Genomic DNA, 22,026 nt, shown 5'->3' with positions numbered 1-22,026 from the left:
TAGCCAAGTTCTTTCCTCCTCAAAAGCTGAGTAAGCTTAGAGTGAATGTTCAAACCTTCAGACAGAAGGAAGGTGAATCCCTCTATGAAGCTTGGGAGAGATACAAGGAACTGACCAAAAAGTGTCCTTCTGACATGCTTTCAGAATGGACCATCCTAGATATATTCTATGATGGTCTATCTGAATTAGCTAAAATGTCATTGGATACTTCTACAGATAGATCCATTCACCTAAAGAAAATGCCTGCAGAAGCTCAAGAACTCATTGACATGGTTGCTAACAACCAGTTTATGTACACTTCTGAGAGGAATCCTGTGAGTAATGGGATGCCTCAGAAGAAGGGAGTTCTTGAAATTGATACTCTGAATGCCATATTGGTCCAGAATAAAATATTGACTCAGCAAGTCAATATGATTTCTCAGAGTCTGAATGGAATGCAAGCTGCATCCAACAGCACTCAAGAGGCATCTTCTGAAGAAGAAGCTTATGATCCTGAGAACCCTGCAATAGCAGAGGTGAATTACATGGGTGAACCTTATGGAAACACTTATAACCCCCTCATGGAGAAATCATCCAAATCTTTCATGGAAGGATCAACAAAAGCCTCAACAAGGCTTTAATAATGGTGGAGGAAACAGGTTTAGCAATAGCAAGCCTTTTCCATCATCCACTCAGCAACAGACAGAGAATTCTGAGCAGAATCCATCTAGCTTAGTAAATTTAGTCTCTGATCTATCTAAGGCCACTGTGAGTTTCATGAATGAAACAAAGTCATCCATTAGAAATTTGGAGGCACAAGTAGGCCAGCTGAGTAAAAGAATCACTGAAACCCCTCCTAGTACTCTCCCAAGCAATACAGAAGAAAATCCAAAAGGACAGTGCAAGGCCATTGATATAACCATCATGGCCGAATCCAAGGAGGAAGGGGAGGACGTGAATCCCAAGGAGGAAGACCTCCTGAGACGTCCAGTGATCAACAAGGAGTTTTCCTCTGAGGAATCAAAGGAATCTGAGACTCATCTAGAGACCATAGAGATTCTATTGAACCTCCTTATGCCATTCATGAGCTCTGAAGAGTATTCTTCTTCTGAAGAGAATGAAGATGTTACTGAAGAGCAAGTTGCCAAGTTCCTTGGTGCAATCATGAAGCTGAATGCCAATTTATTTGGTAAAGAGACTTGGGGAAATGAACCTCCCCTGTTCACCAATGAACTAAATGCATTGGATCAACTGAGACTGCCTCAGAAGAAACAGGATCCTGGAAAGTTCCTAATACCTTTTACCATAGGCACCATAACATTTGAGAAGGCTCTATGTGACCTTGGATCAGGAATAAACCTCATGCCACTCTCTGTAATGGAGAAACTGGGAATCTTTGAGGTGCAAGCTGCTAAAATCTCATTAGAGATGGAAGACAACTCAAGAAAAGAGGCTTATGGACAAGTAGAGGACGTGTTAGTAAAGGTTGAAGGACTTTACATCCCTGCTGATTTCATAATCCTAGATACTGGGAAGGATGAGGATGAATCCATCATTCTTGGAAGACCCTTCCTAGCCACAACAAGAGCTGTGATTGATGTAGACAGAGGTGAACTAGTCCTTCAATTGAATGAGGACTCCCTTGTGTTTAAAACTCAAGGTCATCCTTCTGTAAACATGGAAAAGAGGCACAGTAAGCTTCTTGATGAGCGGATAATTTATACACTTTTTGGCATTATTTTTAGTATGTTTTTAGTAGAATCTAGTTACTTTTAGGGATGTTTTTATTAGTTTTTATGTTAAATTCACATTTTTGGACTTTACTATGAGTTTGTGTGTTTTTCTATGATTTCAGGTATTTTCTGGCTGAAATTGAGGGACTTGAGCAAAAATCAGATTCAGAGGTTGAAGAAGGATTGCTGACGCTGTTGGATTCTGACCTCCCTGCACTTAAAGTGGATTGTCTAAAGCTACAGAACTTAAAACGGCGTGCTTACAATTGTGTTGGAACGTAGACATCCAGGGCTTTCCAGAAATATATAATAGTCCATACTTTGGCCGAGTTTAGATGACGTAAAAGGGCGTTGAACGCCAGTTCTATGCTGCTGTCTGGAGTTAAACGCCAGAAACACGTTACAAGCCAGAGTTGAACGCCAGAAATACGTTACAAACTAGCGTTCAACTCCATGAATGACCTCTACACGTGTAACATTCAAGCTCAACCCAAGCACACACCAAGTGGGCCTCGGAAGTGGATTTATGCATCAATTACTTACTTCTGTAAACCCTAGTGACTAGTTTAGTATAAATAGGACTTTTTACTATTATATTAGACATCTTTGGAACGTTTTTCCTTAGACATGGGGGCTGGCCATTCGGCCATGCCTGGACCTTTCACTTATGTATTTTCAATGGTAGAGTTTCTACACTCCATAGATTAAGGTGTGGAGCTCTGCTGTTCCTCATGAATTAATGCAAAGTACTACTGTTTTTCTATTCAATTCAACTTATTCCGCTTCTAAGATATTCATTCGCACTTCAATATGAATGTGATGAACGTGACAATCATCATCATTCCCCCACGAACGCGTGCCTGACAACCACTTCCGTTCCACCTTAGATTGAATGATTATCTCTTGGATCTCTTAATCAGAATCTTCGTGGTATAAGCTAGATTGATGGCGGCATTCATGAGAATCCGGAAAGTCTAAACCTTGTCTGTGGTATTCCGAGTAGGATTCTGGGATTGAATGACTGTGACGAACTTCAAACTCGCGTGTGCTGGGCATAGTGACAGACGCAAAAGGAGGGTGAATCCTATTCCAGTATGATCGAGAACCTCAGATGATTAGCCGTGCTGTGACAGAGCATTTGGACCATTTTCACAAGAGGATGGGATGCAGCCATTGACCACGGTGATGCCTCCAGACGATTAGCCATGCAGTGACAGCGCATCGGACCATTTTACATAGAGGATTAAAAGTAGCCATTGACAATGGTGATGTCCTTACATAAAGCCAGCCATATAAATAAGTAAGACTGATTGGATGAGGACAGCGGGAAAGCAGAGATTCAGAGGAACGAAAGCATCTCTATACGCTTATCTGAAATTCTCACCAATGAACTACATAAGTATTTCTATCTTTATTTTCTGTTTAATTATTATTTATTTTCGAAAACTCCATAATCAATTATTATCTGCCTGACTGAGATCTACAAGATGACCATAGCTCGCTTCATACCAACAATCTCCGTGGGATCGACCGTTACTCACGTAACGTTTTATTACTTGGACGACTCAGTGCACTTGCTGGTTAGTTGTATCGAAGTTGTGAATGAAAAACGATTTATTAAGACGTGCGTACAGAGTTTTTGGCGCCGTTGCCTGAGATCACAATTTCGTGCACCAAGTTTTTGGCGCCGTTGCCGGGGATTGTTCGAGTTTGGACAACTGACGGTTCATCTTGTTGCTCAGATTAGGTAATTTTCTTTTTGTTTTGTTTTCAAAAATTTTTCAAAAATCTTTCAAAAATTTCTCATCTGTTTTCGAAAATTATTCTAAAATTTTTAAGAATGAATTCTAGAGTTTCATGAAGCATGTTGAAGCCTGGCTGGCTGTAAAGCCATGTCTAATTCTTTTGGATAGGGGCTTCCAACCATCAGCATAGAGGCAAGTTAATTGGAATGTCAGTTGTGGCATGTCTGAGTTATATACTAAAGCTTGGCTGGCTATTAAGCCATGCCTAACCCTTAGATTGGAGCTTTAGACTAAGAGTATAAGATTCCTGGAATTCATATTAAAAATTTTGAAATCCTTATTTTCTTTTTACTATATGTTTTTTCGAAAATAATATACAAAAATCCAAAAAAATTAATAAAATCATAAAAATAAAAAATATTTTGTGTTTCTTGTTTGAGTCTTGAGTCAGATTTTAAGTTTGGTGTCAATTGCATGTTCATCTTGCATTTTTCGAAAAAATCATGCATTCATAGTGTTCTTCATGATCTTCAAGTTGTTCTTGGTAAGTCTTCTTGTTTGATCTTGATATTTTCTTGTTTTGTGTCTTTTCTTTTTTTACATGTGCATTCTTGCATTCATAAAGTCTAAACATGAAAGATTTCTAAGTTTGGTGTCTTGCATGTTTTCTTTGCATATAAGAATTTTCAAAAATAAGTTCTTGATGTTCATCTTGACATTCAAAGTGTTCTTGGTGTTCATCTTGACATTCATAGCATTCTTGCATGCCTTCATTGTTTTGATCCAAAATTTTCATGCATTGTATCATTTTCAAGTTTTTCTCTCTCATCATAGAAAAAAATTCAAAAATCAAAAAAAATATCTTCCCCTTTTTCTCTCATAAATTTCGAAAATTTGGATTGACTTTTTCAAAAAATTTTTTAAAAATCTAGTTGTTTTTATGAGTCAAATCAAATTTTCAATTTAAAAATCTTATCTTTTTCAAAATCTTTTTCAAAAATCAAATCTTTTTCATTTTTCTTATTTATTTTCGAAAATTATAAAAATATTTTTCAAAAATCTTTTTCTTAATTTTGTCTCATAATTTTCGAAAATATCATCATCAATTAATGTTTTGATTCAAAAATTTCAAGTTTGTTACTTACTTGTTAAGAAAGATTCAAACTTTAAGTTCTAGAATCATATCTTGTGATTTCTTGTGAATCAAGTCATTAATTGTGATTTTAAAAATCAAATCTTTTTCAAAACTAATTTCAATCATATCTTTTCAAAAATATCTTTTTATCTTATCTTTTTCAAAATCATATCTTTTCTATCATATCTTTTTAAAACATATCTTTTTCAAAAATTTGATTTTCAAATATCTTTTCTAACTTCCTATCTTCTTATCTTTTCAAAATTGATTTTCAAATTTGTTTCAACTAACTAACTAACTAACTTTTTGTTTGTTTCTTATCTTTTTCAAAACCACCTAACTAACTCTCTCTCTAATTTTCGAAAATATCTCCCTCCTTTTTCAAAAATTCTTTTTAATTAACTAATTGTTTCAAAATTCAATTTATTTCTTCTTTTAATTTTCGAAAATCACTAACCATTTTTCAAAAATTATTTTCGAAAATTCTCTTTCTCTCTCATCTCCTTCTATTTATTTATTCATCTACTAACACTTCATCTCACCCAAATTCGAACCCCCCTCTTCCATCTGTGTTCGAATTTTCTCTTCTTCCCTTCTTTACATTACATTCTTTTCTTCTTCTACTCACACAGGGGAACCTCTATACCTGGGTAAAAAGGATCCCTATTATTATTATTTTTCTGTTCCCTCTTTTTCACATGAGCAGGAGCAAGGACAAGAACATTCTTGTTGAAGCAGACCCTGAACCTGAAAGGACTCTGAAGAGAAAACTAAGAGAAGCTAAATTACAACAATCCAGCAAGCACCTGTCAGAAATTTTCGAACAAGAAGAGGAGATGGCAGCCGAAAATAATAATAATGCAAGGAGGATGCTTGGTGACTTTACTGCACCTAATTTCAATTTACATGGAAGAAGCATCTCCATTCCTGCCATTGGAGCGAACAATTTTGAGCTGAAACCTCAATTAGTTTCTCTGATACAGTAGAACTGCAAGTTTCATGGACTTCCATCTGAAGATCCTTTTCAGTTCTTAACTGAATTCTTGCAGATATGTGATACTGTTAAGACTAATGTAGTAGATCCTGAAGTCTACAGGCTCATGCTTTTCCCTTTTGCTGTAAGAGACAGAGCTAGAGTATGGTTAGACTCTCAACCTAAGGATAGCCTGAACTCTTGGGATAAGCTGGTCAAGACTTTCTTAGCCAAGTTCTTGCCTCCTCAAAAGCTGAGTAAGCTTAGAGTGGATGTTCAGACCTTCAGACAGAAAGAAGGTGAATCCCTCTATGAAGCTTGGGAGAGATACAAAGGACTGACCAAAAAGTGTCCTTCTGACATGCTTTCAGAATGGACCATCCTAGATATATTCTATGATGGTCTGTCTGAATTAGCTAAGATGTCATTGGATACTTCTGCAGGTGGATCCATTCACCTAAAGAAAACGCTTGCAGAAGCTCAAGAACTCATTGACATGGTTGCTAATAACCAGTTCATGTACACTTCTGAGAGGAATCCTGTGAGTAATGGGACGCCTCAGAAGAAGGGAGTTCTTGAAATTGATACTATGAATGCCATATTGGCTCAGAATAAAATATTGACTCAACAAGTCAACATGATTTCTCAGAGTCTGAATGGATTGCAAGCTACATCCAATAGTACTCAAGAGGTAGCTTCTGAAGAAGAAGCCTATGATCCTGAGAACCCTGCAATAGCAGAGGTAAATTACTTAGGTGAACCTTATGGAAACACCTATAATCCCTCATGGAGAAATCACCCAAATCTCTCATCGAAGGATCAACAAAAGCCTCAACAAGGCTTTAATAATGGTGGAAGAAATAGGTTTAACAATAGTAAACCTTTTCCATCATCCACTCAGCAACAGACAGAGAACTCTGAGCAAAATACTTCTAATTTAGCAAACTTAGTCTCTGATCTATCTAAGGCCACTGTGAGTTTCATGAATGAAACAAGGTCCTCTATTTGAAATTTGGAAGCACAAGTGGGCCAGCTGAGTAAAAGGATCACTGAAATCCCTCCTAGTACTCTCCCAAGTAATACAGAAGAAAATCCAAAAGGAGAGTGCAAGGCCATTGATATAACCATCATGGCCGAATCCAAAGAGGAAGGGGAGGACGTGAATCCCAAGGAGGAAGACCTCCTGGGACGTCCAGTAATCAATAAGGAGTTTCCCTTTGAGGAACTAAAGGAATCTGAGGCTCATCTAGAGACCATAGAGATTCCATTAAACCTCCTTATGCCATTCATGAGCTCTGATGAGTATTCCTCTTCTGAAGAGAATGAGGATGTTACTAAGGAGCAAGTTACCAAGTACCTTGGTGCAATCATGAAGCTGAATGCCAAATTATTTGGTATTGAGACTTGGGAAGATGAACCTCCCTTGTTCACCAATGAACTGAGTGATCTGGATCAACTGACATTGCCTCAGAAGAAACAGGATCCTGGAAAGTTCTTAATACCTTTTATTAGGTTCATGATCATGTGGAGTCACAAAATAAATATAAAAATTGAAAACGGAATCAAAAACAGCAGAAGAAAAATCACACCCTGGAGGAGGATCTCACTGGCGTTTAAACGCCAGTAAGGAGCATCTGTCTGGCATTCAACGCCAGAACAGAGCATGTTTCTGGCGTTGAACGCCAGAAACAAGCAGCATCCTGGTGTCCAGACGCCAGAAATGCATAGTGAAGAAGAGCTGGCGCTGAACGCCAGAAACAAGCATCTGGCTGGCGTTCAACGCCAGAAATATGCTGCATCTGGGCACTGAACGCCCAGAACAAGCATCAATTCGGCATTTAAATGCCAGAATTGCATGCAAAGGCATTTTACATGCCTAATGGGTACAGGGATGCAAATCCCTGACACCTCAGGATCTGTGGACCCCACAGGATCCCCACCTACCACCACTCACTCTCTTCCCTCTTCCCAATGTTCATCCTCTCTTCCCAATAAACATTCTTCCCCAAAACTCTTCACCAATCACCTCAATCTCTCTTCCCTATCACCACTTCACCACTCACATCCATCCACTCTTCCCCACAAACCTACCTCATAAACTCCACCTATCTTCAAAATTCAAAATCAATTTCCCACACAAACCCACCCTATATATAGCCCTTCATTCTTCCTCATTTTCACACAACACAACCCTCTCTTCTCTTCTTGGCCGAATACACCACTCCCTCCTCTCCTCCATATTTTCTTCTTCTTCTTCATCTATTCTTTCTTCTCTTGCTCAAGGGCGAGCAAAATTCTAAGTTTGGTGTGGTAAAAGCATAAGCTTTTTGTTTTTCCATTACCATTGATGGCACCTAAGACCGGAGAATCCTCTAGAAAAGGGAAAGGGAAGACAAAAGCTTCCACCTCCGAGTCATGGGAGATGGAAAGGTTCATCTCCAAAGCCCATCAAGACCACTTCTATGATGTTGTGGCCAAGAAGAAGGTGATCCCCGAGGTCCCTTTCAAGCTCAAGAGAAATGAGTATCCGGGGATCCGACATGAAATCCAAAGAAGAGGTTGGGAAGTTCTAACAAACCCCATCCAACAAGTCGGCATCCTAATGGTTCAAGAGTTCTATGCCAATGCATGGATCACTAGGAACCATGATCAAAGTAAGAACCCGAACCCAAAGAATTATATTACAATGGTTCGGGGGAAATACTTAGATTTTAGTCCGGAAAATGTGAGGTTGGCGTTCAACTTGCCTATGATGCAAGGAGATGCACGTCCCTACACTAGAAGGGTCAACTTTAATCAAGGGTTGGACAAGTCCTCATGGACATATGTGTGGAAGGAGCTCAATGGAAGATTGACTCCAAAGGCAAGCCGGTTCAACTAAGAAGACTGGAGCTCAAACCTGTGGCTAGAGGATGGTTGGAGTTCATCCAACGCTCCATCATCCCCACTAGCAACCGATCTGAAGTTACTGTGGATCGGGCCATCATGATCCATAGCATCATGATTGAAGAGGAAGTAGAAGTTCATGAAGTCATCTCCCTTGAACTCTACAAAATAGCCGAAAAGCCCTCTCCTGGGGCAAGGCTAGCTTTTCCTCATCTTATTTGCCATCTATGTTACTCAGCTGGAGCTTTCATAGAAGGAGAAATTCTCATTGAGGAAGAGAAGCCCATCACTAAGAAAAGGATGGAGCAAGCAAGAGAGCCCATTCATGGATCTCAAGAGACGCATGAAGCTCATCACCATGAGATCCCGAAGATGCCTCAAATGCATCTCCCTCCACAAAACTATTGGGAGCAAATCAACACCTCCCTAGGAGAATTAAGTTCCAACATGGGACAACTAAGGGTGGAACATCAAGAGCACTCCATCATCCTTCATGAAATAAGAGAAGATCAAAGAGAAATGAGGGAGGAGCAACAAAGATAAGGAAGAGACATAGAAGAGCTCAAGGACATCATTGGTTCCTCAAGAAGGAAATGCCACCATCACTAAGGTGGACTCATTCCTTGTTCTTACATTCTCTGTTTTTCGTTTTCTATGTTAAGTGCTTATCTAAGTTTGTGTCTTATTACATGATCATTAGTAGTTAGTAACTATGTCTTAAAGTTATAAATGTCCTATGAATCCATCACCTTTCTTAAATGAAAACTATTTTAATTCAAAAGAGCAAGAAGTACATGAGTTTCGAATTTATCCTTGAACTTAGTTTAATTATATTGATGTGGTGATGGTACGCGGAATCGTGATTACACTTTAATTATGTAAAATTCATTGCTCTTTCTTTCCCTGGAAATGGCGCCAAAAACATGATGCCAAGACCATGGTTCACAACTCCGTGTAACTAACCAGCAAGTGCACTGGGTCGTCCAAGTAATACCTTACGTGAGTAAGGGTCGAATCCCACGGAGATTGTTGGTATGAAGCAAGCTATGGTCACCTTGCAAATCTCAGTTAGGCAGATATAAATTGATAATGGTGTTTTCGAATAATAATTAATAGAATAGGGATAGAAATACTTATGTAATTCATTGGTGAGAATTTCAGATAAGCGAATAGAGATGCTTTCGTTCCTCTGAACCTCTGCTTTCCTACTATCTTCATCCAATCAGTCTTACTCCTTTCCATGGCTGGCTTTATGTGATACATCACCACTGTCAATGGCTACTTTCGGTCATCTCTCGGAAAAATGATCCAATGCCCTGTCACGGCACGGCTAATCGTCTGGAGGCATCACCCTTGTCAATGGATTCATCTTATCCTCTCAGTGAAAATGGTCAATGCACCCTGTCACGGCACGGCTATTCATCTGTCGGTTCTCGATCATGCTGGAATAGGATTTACTATCCTTTTGCGTCTGTCACTAACGCCCGGCAATCGCGAGTTTGGAGCTCGTCACAGTCATTCATTCATTGAATCCTACTCGGAATACCACAGACAAGGTTTAGACCTTCTGGATTCTCTTGAATGCCGCCATCATTCTAGCTTACACCACGAAGATTCTGGTTAGGAGATCTAAGAGATACTCATTCAGTCTAAGGTAGAACGGAAGTGGTTGTCAGGCACACGTTCATAGGGAATGATGATGATTGTCACGTTCATCACATTCAAATTGAAGTACGAATGAATATCTTAGAAGCAAAACAAGATGAATTGAATAGAAAACAATAGTACTTTGCATTAATCCTTGAGAAACAGCAAAGCTCCACACCTTAATCTATAGAGTGTAGAAACTCTACCGTTAAAATTACATAAGTGAAAGGTCCAGGCATGGCCGAGATGGCCAGCCCCCAAAACGTGATCAATAGATCAAAAGATAATCCAAAGATGTCAAATACAATAGTGAAATGTCCTATTTATAATAAACTAGCTACTAGGGTTTACAGAAGTAAGTAATTGATGCATAAATCCACTTCTAGGACCCACTTGGTGTGTTCTTGGGCTGAGCTTGAGTGTTGCACGTGTAGAGGTCCTTTCTGGAGTTGAACGCCAACTTTTGTGCCAGTTTGGGCGTTGAACTCTGGTTTTGGCTCCTTTTCTGGCGCTGGACGCCAGATTTAGGCAGAAAGCTGGCGTTGAACGCTAGTTTACGTCATCTATTCTTGGCCAAAGTATGGACTATTATATATTGCTGGAAAGCCCTGGATATCTACTTTCTAACGCTATTGGAAGCGCGCCATTTCGAGTTCTGTAGCTCCTGAAAATCCACTTTGAGTGCAGGGAGGTCAGAATCCAACAACATCAGCAGTCCTTCTTCAACCTCTGAATCTGATTTTTGCTCAAGTCCCTCAATTTCAACCAGAAAATACCTGAAATCACAGAAAAACACACAAACTCATAGTAAAGTCCAGAATGTGAATTTAACATAAAAACTAATGAAAACATCCCTAAAAGTAACTAGATCCTACTAAAAACATACTAAAAACAATGTCAAAAAGCGTATAAATTATCCGCTCATCACAACACCAAACTTAAATTGTTGCTTGTCCCCAAGCAACTGAAAATCAAATAGGATAAAAAGAAGAGAATATACTATAAATTTCAAACTATCAATGAAACATAGCTCCAATCAAATGAGCGGGACTTATAGCTTTTTGCCTCTTGAATAGTTTTGGCATCTCACTTTATCCATTGAGGTTCAGAATGATTGGCATCTATAGGAACTCAGAGTTCAGATAGTGTTATTGACTCTCCTAGTTCAGTATGATGATTCTTGAACACAGCTTTTTTATGAGTCTTGGCCGTGGCCCTAAGCACTTTGTTTTCCAGTATTACCACCGGATACATAAATGCCACAGACACATAATTGGGTGAACCTTTTCAGATTGTGACTCAGCTTTGCTAAAGTCCCCAATTAGAGGTGTCCAGGGTTCTTAAACACACTCTTTTTTTGCTTTGGACCTTGACTTTAACCGCTCAGTCTCAAGTTTTCACTTGACACCTACACGCCACAAGCACATGGTTAGGGACAGTTTGGTTTAGCCGCTTAGACCAGGATTTTATTCCTTTAGGCCCTCCTATCCACTGATGCTCAAAGCCTTGGGATCCTTTTTATTTACCCTTGCCTTTTGGTTTTAAGGGTTATTGGCTTTTTGCTCTTGCCTCTTGGTTTTAAGAGCTTTTGGCTTTTTCTGCTTGCTTTTTCTTTTTCTTTCTATTATTTTCGCCTATTATATTTTTTTTTTCTGCAAGCTTTGTTCTTTGCTGCTTTTTCTTGCTTCAAGAATCATTTTTATGATTTTTTAGATTATCAAATAACATGTCTCCTAGTCATCATTCTTTCAAGAGCCAACTTATTTAACATTCTCAAACAACAACTTTAAAAGACATATGCACTGTTCAAGCATTCATTCAGAAAACAAGAAACATTGTCACCACATCAATATAATTAAGCTAAGTTCAAGGATAAATTTGAAACTCATGTACTTCTTGTTCTTTTGAATTAAAACATTTTTCATTTAAGAGAGGTGATGGATTCATAGGACATTCATAACTTTAAGACAAAGTTACTAATTACTAATGATCATGTAATGAAGACACAAACATAGATAAGCACATAACATAGAAAATGAAAAACAGAAGAAATAAGAACAAGGAATGAGTCCACCTTAGTGATGATGGCATTTCCTTCTTGAGGAACCAATGATGTCCTTGAGCTCTTCTATGTCTCTTCCTTGTCTTTGTTGCTCCTCCCTCATTGCTTTTTGATCTTCTCTTATTTCATGAAGCATGATGGAGTGCTCTTGATGTTCCACCCTTAGTTGTCCCATATTGGAACTCAATTCTCCTAGGGAGGTGTTGATTTGCTCCCAATAGTTTTGTGGAGGAAAGTGCATTTGAGGCATTTCTGGGATCTCATGGTGATGAGCTTCATACACCTCTTGAGCTCCATGAATGGGCTCTCTTGCTTGCTCCATCTTTTTCTTAGTGATGGGCTTGTCCTCTTTAATGAGGATATCTCCCTCTATGTCAATCCCAGCCGAATTGCATAGGTGGCAAATGAGGTGAGGAAAGGCTAACCTTGCCATAGTGGAGGACTTGTCAGCCACCTTGTAGAGTTCTTGAGGTATAATCTCATGAACTTCCACCTCTTCTCCAATCATGATGCTATGGATCATGATGGCCCGGTCTATAGTAACTTCAGACCGGTTGCTAGTGGGAATGATTGAGCATTGAATGAACTCCAACCATCCTCTAGCTATAAGCTTGAGGTCCAATCTTCTTAGTTAAACCGGCTTGCCTTTGGAGTCAATCTTCCATTGAGCTCCTTCCACGCATATGTCCATAAGGACTTGGTCCAACCTTTGATTAAAGTTGACCCTTCTAGTGTAGGGGCGTTCATCTCCTTGCATCATGGGCAAGTTAAACGCCAACCTCACATTTTCCGGACTAAAATCTAAGTATTTCCCCCGAACCATTGTAACATAGTTCTTTGGATCCGGGTTCTTACTTTGATCATGGTTCTTGGTGATCCATGCATTGGCATAGAACTCTTGAACCATTAGGATGCCGACTTGTTGGATGGGGTTTGTTAGAACTTTCCAAGCTCTTCTTTGAATTTCATGTCGGATCTCCGGATACTCATTTCTTTTGAGTTTGAAAGGGACCTCAGGGATCACCTTCTTCTTAGCCACAACATCATAGAAGTGGTCTTGATGGGCTTTGGAGATGAACCTTTCCATCTCCCATGACTCGGATGTGGAAGCTTTTATCTTCCCTTTCCCCTTTCTAGAGGATTCTCCGGTCTTAGGTGCCATCAATGGTAATGGAAAAATAAAAAGCTTATGCTTTTACCACACCAAACTTAGAATTTTGCTCGCCCTCGAGCAATAAAAGAAAGAATAGATGAAGAAGAAGAAGAAATAGAGGAGAGGGAGAGTGGGAAGTGTTTCGGCCAAGAAGGGTGTAGAGGGGTGTGTTGTGTGAATTTGATGAAGAATGGAGGGCTTTATATAGGGAAGGGAGGGGGGAAAGGTTTCGGCCATATGGGTGGGTTTGGGTGGGAAATTGGTTTTGAATTTTGAAGGTAGGTGGAGTTTATGAGGTAGGTTTATGGAGAAGAGTGGATGGATGTGAGTGGTAAAGAGGTGATGGGGAAGAGAGTTTGAGGTGATTGGTGAAGGGTTTTTGGGGAAGAGTGTTTATGGGGTTGTGTGAGTGGTGAGAAGAAGTGAGTGGAGGTAGGTGGGGATCCTGTGGGGTCTACAGATCCTGAGTGAATCCTGTGGGGTCCACAAATCCTGAGGTGTTCAAGGATTTACATCCCTACACCCATTAGGCATGTAAAAATGCCTTTGCACACAACTCTGGGCGTTCAGCGCCAGGTTGGTGGCCATTTTGGGCGTTCAACGCCCATTTGTGTGCCATTTCTGGCGTTGAACGCCAGAACCATGCCTGTTCTGGTGTTCAGCACCCAGAAGCTGCCCATTTTGGGTGTTCAGCGCCAGAACCATGCTCTGTTCTGGCGCTGAACGCCAGACAGATGCTCCTCCAGGGTGTGATTTTTCTTCTGCTGTTTTTTGATTCTGTTTTCAATTTTTCTATTTATTTTGTGACTCCACATGATCATGAACCTATAAAGACATGAAAAACAATGAAAATAAAAATTATATAAATAAACATTGGGTTGCCTCCCAACAAGCGCTTCTTTAATGTCAATAGCTTGACAGTGGGCTCTTCATGGAGCCTCACAGGTGTGCAGAGCTTTGTTGAGACTCCCCAACACCAAACTTAGAGTTTGGATATGGGAGTTCAACACCAAACTTAGAATTTGGTTGTGGCCTCCCAACACCAAACTTAGAGTTTGACTGTGGGGGCTTTGGTTGACTCTGCTTTGAGAGAAGCTTTTTATGCTTCCTCTCTATGGTTGCAGAGAGAGATCCTTGAGTTTTAAACATAAGGGAGTCCTCATTCCATTGAAGGACTAGTTCACCTCTGTCAACATCAATCACAGCTCTTGCTGTGGCCAGGAAAGGTCTTCCTAGGATGATGGATTCATCCTCTTCCTTTCCAGTATCCAGGACTATGAAATCAGCAGGGATGTAAAGGCCTTCAACCTTTACTAACACGTCCTCTACTTGTCCATAAGCCTGTTTTCTTGAACTGTCTGCCATCTCTAATGAGATTTTAGCAGCTTGCACCCCACAGATTCCCAGTTTCTCTATTACAGAGAGGGGCATGAGGTTTATTCCTGAACCAAGGTCACACAGAGCCTTAAAGATCATGGTGCCTATGGTACAGGGTATTATGAACTTTCCAGGATCCAGTCTCTTCTGAGGCAATGTCAGTTGATCCAGATCACTTAGTTCATTGATGAACAAGGGAGGTTCAACTTCCCAAGTATCAATGCCAAATAATTTGGCATTCAGCTTCATGATTGCACCAAGAAACTTGGCAGTTTGCTCTTCAGTAACATCCTCATTCTCTTTAGAAGAGGAATACTCATTAGAGCTCATGAAGGGCATAAGAAGGTTCAATGGAATCTCTATGGTCTCTAGATGAGCCTCAGAGTCCTTTGGTTCCTCAGAGGGAAGTTCCTTATTGATCACTGGACGTCCCAGGAGGTCTTCCTCCTTGGGATTCACGTCCTCCTTTCCTTCTTTGGGTTCGGCCATGGTGCTTATGTCAATGGCCTTGCACTCTCCTTTTGGGTTCTCTTCTGTATTGCTTGGGAGAGTACTAGGAGGGATTTCAGTGATCCTCTTACTCAGCTGGCCCACTTGTGCTTCCAAATTTCTAATGGAAGACCTTGTTTCATTCATGAAATTTATAGTGGCCTTAGATAGATCAGAGACTAAGTTTGCTAAATTAGAAGTATTTTGTTCAGAGTTCTCTATCTGTTGCTGAGTGGATGATGGAAAAGGTTTATTATTGTTAAACCTGTTTCTTCCACCATTATTAAAGCCTTGTTGAGGCTTTTGATCCTTCCATGAGAAATTTGGATGATTTCTCCATGATGAGTTATAGGTGTTTCCATAAGGTTCACCTAAGTAATTCACCTCTGCTATTGCAGGGTTTTCAGGATCATAAGCTTCTTTTTCATAAGAAGCCTCTTGAGTACTGTTGGATGCAGCTTGCATTCCATTTAGACTCTGAGAAATCATATTGACTTGCTGAGTCAATATTTTATTCTGAGCCAATATGGCATTCAGAGTATCAACCTCAAGAACTCCCTTCTTCATAGGCGTCCCATTATTCATAGGATTCCTCTCAGAAGTGTACATGAACTGGTTATTAGCAACCATGTCAATGAGTTCTTGAGCTTCTGCAGGTGTTTTCTTTAGGTGAATGGATCCACCTGCAGAAGTATCCAATGACATCTTAGATAACTCAGACAGACCATCATAGAATATATCCAGGATGGTCCATTCTGAAAGCATGTCAGAAGGACACTTTTTGGTCAGTCCTTTGTATCTCTCCCAAGCTTCATAGAGGGATTCACCCTCTTTTTGTCTGAAGGTTTGAACATCCACTCTAAGCTTGCTCAGCTTTTGAGGAGGAAAGAACTTGGCTAGGAAGGCCTTGACCAGCTTATCCCAAGAGTTCAGGCTATCCTTAGGTTGAGAGTCCAACCATACTCTAGCTCTGTCTCTTACAGCAAAAGGGAAAAGCATGAGCCTGTAGACTTCAGGATCTACTCCATTAGTCTTAACGGTATCACATATCTGCAAGAATTCAGTTAAGAACTGAAAAGGATCTTCAGATGGAAGTCCATGAAACTTGCAGTTCTGCTGCATCAGAGAAACTAATTGAGGTTTCAGCTCTAAGTTGTTTGCTCCAATGGCAGGAATGGAGATGCTTCTTCCATGTAAATTGGAATTAGGTGCAGTAAAGTCACCAAGCATCCTCCTTGCATTGTTGTTGGGTTCGGCTGCCATCTCCTTTACTTGTTCGAAATTTTCAATCAAGTTGTCTCTGGATTGTTGTAATTTAGCTTCTCTTAATTTCCTCTTCAGAGTCCTTTCAGGTTCTGGATCAGCTTCAACAAGAATGCCTTTTTCTCTGTCCCTGCTCATAAGAAAAAGTAGAGAAAAAGAAAAGAAGAGGAATCCTCTATGTCACAGTAAAGAGGTTCCTTATTGTTAGTAGAAGAAAAGAAGAAGAGAAAAATCTGAACTCAGAAAGAGAGAGAGGGTTCGGATTTTTGGTGGGTGAGGGAGAGATGTTAGTAGATGAATAAATAAATAGAAGGAGATGAGAGAGAAGGAATTTTCGAAAATAATTTTTGAAAAAGAGTTAGTGATTTTTGAAAATAGTTTTTGAAAAATGTTAGTAGTTTTTTCGAAAATTTAGATTTAAAAATTAAAATAATAGTTAATTAAAAAGAAATTTTGAAAAAGAAGGAAGGAATTTTCAAAAATGAGAGAGAGAGAGTTAGTTAGGTAGTTTTGAAAAAGATAAGAAACACATAAAAAGTTAGTTAGTTAGTTGAAACAAGTTTTGAAAAGATAAGAAGTTAAGAAGTTAGAAAAGATATTTTGAAATCAAATTTTTGAAAAAGATAAGATAAGAAGATATTTTGAAAAGATATGATTGAAATTAGTTTTGAAAAAGATTTGATTTTTAAAATCACAATTAATGACTTGATTCACAAGAAATCACAAGATATGATTCTAGAACTCAAAGTTTGAATCTTTCTTAACAAGCAAGTAACAAACTTGAAATTTTTGAATCAAAACATTAATTGTTATTGTTATTTTCGAAAATTTGATATAAAAATAAGAAAAAGATTTTTGAAAAATATTTTTAGAATTTTCAAAAATAACTAAGAAGTTTGGAAAAGATTTGATTTTTGAAAAAGATTTTGAAAAAGATAAGATTTTCAAATTGAAAATTTGATTTGACTCATAAGAAACAACTTGATTTTAAAAAATTTTGAAAAAGTCAACTCAAATTTTCGAATTTGATGAGAGAGAAAAAGGGAAAGATATTTTTTTTGATTTTTGAATTTTTAATGAAGAGAAAGAAAAACAAGCAAAATGATGCAATGCATGAGAATTTTAGATCAAAACATGTGATGCATGCAAGAATGCTATGAATGTCAATATGAACACCAAGAACACTTTGAATGTCATGATGAACATCATGAACATATTTTTGAAAAATTTTTAATGCAAGGAAAACATGCAAGACACCAAACTTAGATTTCTTTAATGCTTAGACACTAAGAATTCAAAAATGCATATGAAAAACAAGAAAAGACACAAAATATGAAATCATCAAGATCAAACAAGAAGACTTACCAAGAACAACTTGAAGATCATGATGAACACTATGAATGCATGAATTTTTGAAAAATGCAAGATGCACATGCAATTGACACCAAACTTATAACATGACTCAAGACTCAAACAAGAAACATGAAAAATATTTTTTTGATTTTTATGATTTTCTAATTTTTTTTGTATTTATTTTTTTTTCGAAAATTAATTGGAAAAGGAAAAATAAGGATTCCAAAATTTTTAATATGAATTCCAGGAATCTTGCATTTTTAGTCTAAAGCTTCAGTCCAGGAATTAGACATGGCTCACTAGCCAGCCAAGCTTTCAATGAAAGCTCCGGTCCAAAACACTAGACATGGCCAATGGCCAGCCAAGCTTCAGCATGTAATTCAGACATGACATGCCTGACATACCCTTCAGTCGTGTAACAACTGATGGTTGGAAGCCTCAGTCCAAAAGAATTTAGACATGGCTTTACAGCCAGCCAGGCTTCACATACTTCATGAAACACTAGAATTCATTCTTTAAAAATTTTGAATAAATTTTTTCGAAAATAGGTGAGAAAATTTTTGAAAGAATTTGAAAAGTTTTTGAAAAGAAAACAAAAAGAAAATTACCTAATCTGAGAACCAGGATGAACCGTCAGTTGTCCATACTCGAACAATCTCTGGCAACGGCACCAAAAACCTGGTACGCGGAATCGTGATTACACTTTAATTATGTAAAATTCATTGCTCTTTCTTTCCCTGGAAATGGCGCCAAAAACATGATGCCAAGACCATGGTTCACAACTCCGTGTAACTAACCAGCAAGTGCACTGGGTCGTCCAAGTAATACCTTACGTGAGTAAGGGTCGAATCCCACGGAGATTGTTGGTATGAAGCAAGCTATGGTCACCTTGCAAATCTCAGTTAGGCAGATATAAATTGATAATGGTGTTTTCGAATAATAATTAATAGAATAGGGATAGAAATACTTATGTAATTCATTGGTGAGAATTTCAGATAAGCGAATAGAGATGCTTTCATTCCTCTGAACCTCTGCTTTCCTGCTATCTTCATCCAATCAGTCTTACTCCTTTCCATGGCTGGCTTTATGTGATACATCACCACTGTCAATGGCTACTTTCGGTCATCTCTCGGGAAAATGATCCAATGCCCTGTCACGGCACGGCTAATCGTCTGGAGGCATCACCCTTGTCAATGGCTTCATCTTATCCTCTCAGTGAAAATGGTCAACGCACCCTATCACGGCACAGCTATTCATCTGTCGGTTCTCGATCATGCTGGAATAGGATTTACTATCCTTTTGCGTCTGTCACTAACGCCCGGCAATCGCGAGTTTGGAGCTCGTCACAGTCATTCATTCATTGAATCCTACTCGGAATACCACAGACAAGGTTTAGACCTTCTGGATTCTCTTGAATGCCGCCATCATTCTAGCTTACACCACGAAGATTCTGGTTAGGAGATCTAAGAGATACTCATTCAGTCTAAGGTAGAACGGAAGTGGTTGTCAGGCACGCGTTCATAGGGAATGATGATGATTGTCACGTTCATCACATTCAGATTGAAGTACGAATGAATATCTTAGAAGCAAAACAAGATGAATTGAATAGAAAACAGTAGTACTTTGCATTAATCCTTGAGAAACAGCAGAGCTCCACACCTTAATCTATAGAGTGTAGAAACTCTACCGTTAAAATTACATAAGTGAAAGGTCCAGGCATGGCCGAGATGGCCAGCCCCCAAAACGTGATCAATAGATCAAAAGATAATCCAAAGATGTCAAATACAATAGTGAAATGTCCTATTTATAATAAACTAGCTACTAGGGTTTACAGAAGTAAGTAATTGATGCATAAATCCACTTTCGGGACCCACTTGGTGTGTGCTTGGGCTGAGCTTGAGTGTTGCACGTGTAGAGGTACTTTCTGGAGTTGAACGCCAGCTTTTGTGCCAGTTTGGGCGTTCAACTCTGGTTTTGGCTCCTTTTCTGGCGCTGGACGCCAGATTTGGGCAGAAAGCTGGCGTTGAACGCCAGTTTACGTCATCTATTCTTGGCCAAAGTATGGACTATTATATATTGCTGGAAAGCCCTGGATGTCTACTTTCCAATGCAAGTGAAAGCGCGCCATTTCGAGTTCTGTAGCTCCAGAAAATCTACTTTGAGTGCAGGAAGGTCAGAATCCAACAGCATCAGCAGTCCTTCTTCAACCTCTGAATCTGATTTTTGCTCAAGTCCCTCAATTTCAGCCAGAAAATACCTGAAATCATAGAAAAATACACAAACTCATAGTAAAGTCCAGAAATATGAATTTAACATAAAAACTAATGAAAACATCCCTAAAAGTAACTAGATCCTACTAAAAACATACTAAAAACAATGTCAAAAAGCGTATAAATTATCCGCTCATCAGGTGACAATACTTTTTATTTTCTGAATGAATGCTTGAACAGTGCATATGTCTTTTGAAGTTGTTGTTCATGAATGTTAAATATGTTGGCTCTTGAAAGAATGATGACAAGGAGACATGTTATTTGATAATCTGAAAAATCATAAAAATGATTCTTGAAGCAAGAAAAAGCAGCAAAGAACAAAGCTTGCAGAAAAAAAAATGGCAAAAAAAAAAGGAAAAAGCAAGCAGAAAAAGCCAAAAGCTCTTAAAACCAAGAGGCAAGGGTAAATAAAAAGGATTCCAAGGCTTTGAGCATCAGTGGATAGGAGGGCCTAAAGGAATAAAATCTCGGCCTAAGCGGCTAAACCAAGCTGTCCCTAACCATGTGCTTGTGGTGTGAAGGTGTCAAGTGAAAACTTGAGACTGAGGGGTTAAAGTCAAGGTCCAAAGCAAAAGAAGAGTGTGCTTAAGAACCCTGGACACCTCTAATTGGGGACTTTAGCAAAGCTGAGTCACAATCTGAAAAGGTTCACCCAGTTATGTGTCTGTGGCATTTATGTATCCGGTGGTAATACTGGAAAACAAAGTGCTTAGGGCCACGGCCAAGACTCATAAAGTAGCTGTGTTCAAGAATCAACATACTGAACTAGGAGAATCAATAACACTATCTGAACTATGAGTTCCTATAGATGCCAATCATTCTGAACCTCAATGGATAAAGTGAGATGCCAAAACTATTCAAGAGGCAAAAAGCTACAAGTCCCGGTCATCTGATTGGAGCTATGTTTCATTGATAGTTTGGAATTTATAGCATATTCTCTTCTTTTTATCCTATTTGATTTTCAGTTGCTTGGGGACAAGCAACAATTTAAGTTTGGTGTTGTGATGAGCGGATAATTTATACGCTTTTTGGCATTGTTTTTAGTATGTTTTTAGTGGAATCTAGTTACTTTTAGGGATGTTTTTATTAGTTTTTATGTTAAATTCACATTTTTGGACTTTACTATGAGTTTGTGTGTTTTTCTGTGATTTCAGGTATTTTCTGGCTGAAATTGAGGGACTTGAGCAAAAATCAGATTCAGAGGTTGAAGAAAGACTGCTGATGCTGTTGGATTCTGACCTCCCTGCACTCAAAGTGGATTTTCTGGAGCTACAGAACTTAAAATGGCATGCTTCTAATTGCGTTGGAAAGTTGACATCCAGAGCTTTCCAGCAATATATAATAGTCTATACTTTGGCCGAGTTTAGATGATGTAAAAGGGCGTTGAACGCCAGTTCTACGCTGCTGTCTAGAGTTAAACGCCAGAAACACGTTACAAGCCTGAGTTAAACGCCAGAAATACGTTACAAACTGGCGTTCAACTCCAAGAATGACCTCTGCACGTGTAACATTCAAGCTCAACCAAAGCACACACCAAGTGGGCCCCGGAAGTGGATTTATGCATCAAATACTTACTTCTGTAAACCCTAGTGACTAGTTTAGTATAAATAGGACTTTTTACTATTGTATTAGACATCTTTGGAATCATCTTTGGAACGTTTTTCCTTAGACATGGGGGCTGGCCATTCGGCCATGCCTGGACCTTTCACTTACGTATTTTCAATGGTAGAGTTTCTACACTCCATAGATTAAGGTGTGGAGCTCTGCTGTTCCTCATGAATTAATGCAAAGTACTATGGTTTTTCTATTCAATTCAACTTATTCCGCTTCTAAGATATTCATTCGCACTTCAATATGAATGTGATGAACGTGACAATCATCATCATTCCCCCACGAACGCGTGCCTGACAACCACTTCCGTTCCACTTTAGATTGAATGATTATCTCTTGGATCTCTTAAT

General features: G+C 38.9%; 3 non-coding genes across 3 annotated transcripts; 1 reads left to right on the top strand and 2 right to left on the bottom strand.

Moving 5' to 3' along the window:
* Positions 1-32: 32 nt before the first annotated feature.
* Positions 33-140, bottom strand: LOC112731879 (small nucleolar RNA R71). Its single transcript, XR_003167632.1, has one exon. It is a non-coding gene; the product is annotated as a small nucleolar RNA R71 (small nucleolar RNA).
* A 5,684-nt stretch (positions 141-5,824) lies between these two features.
* LOC112731964 (small nucleolar RNA R71) lies at positions 5,825-5,932 on the bottom strand. Its single transcript, XR_003167711.1, has one exon. It is a non-coding gene; the product is annotated as a small nucleolar RNA R71 (small nucleolar RNA).
* Positions 5,933-15,938: 10,006 nt separating this feature from the next.
* On the top strand, positions 15,939-16,046 carry LOC112732075 (small nucleolar RNA R71). Its single transcript, XR_003167814.1, has one exon. It is a non-coding gene; the product is annotated as a small nucleolar RNA R71 (small nucleolar RNA).
* Positions 16,047-22,026: the final 5,980 nt, after the last annotated feature.

Source organism: Arachis hypogaea, chromosome 12 (assembly GCF_003086295.3).
Source record: "Arachis hypogaea cultivar Tifrunner chromosome 12, arahy.Tifrunner.gnm2.J5K5, whole genome shotgun sequence".
In the NCBI taxonomy this organism is placed as follows: domain Eukaryota; kingdom Viridiplantae; phylum Streptophyta; class Magnoliopsida; order Fabales; family Fabaceae; genus Arachis; species Arachis hypogaea.
The sequence above is the reverse complement of the archived record's forward strand: the minus strand, read 5'-3'. Positions and strand labels throughout refer to the sequence as shown.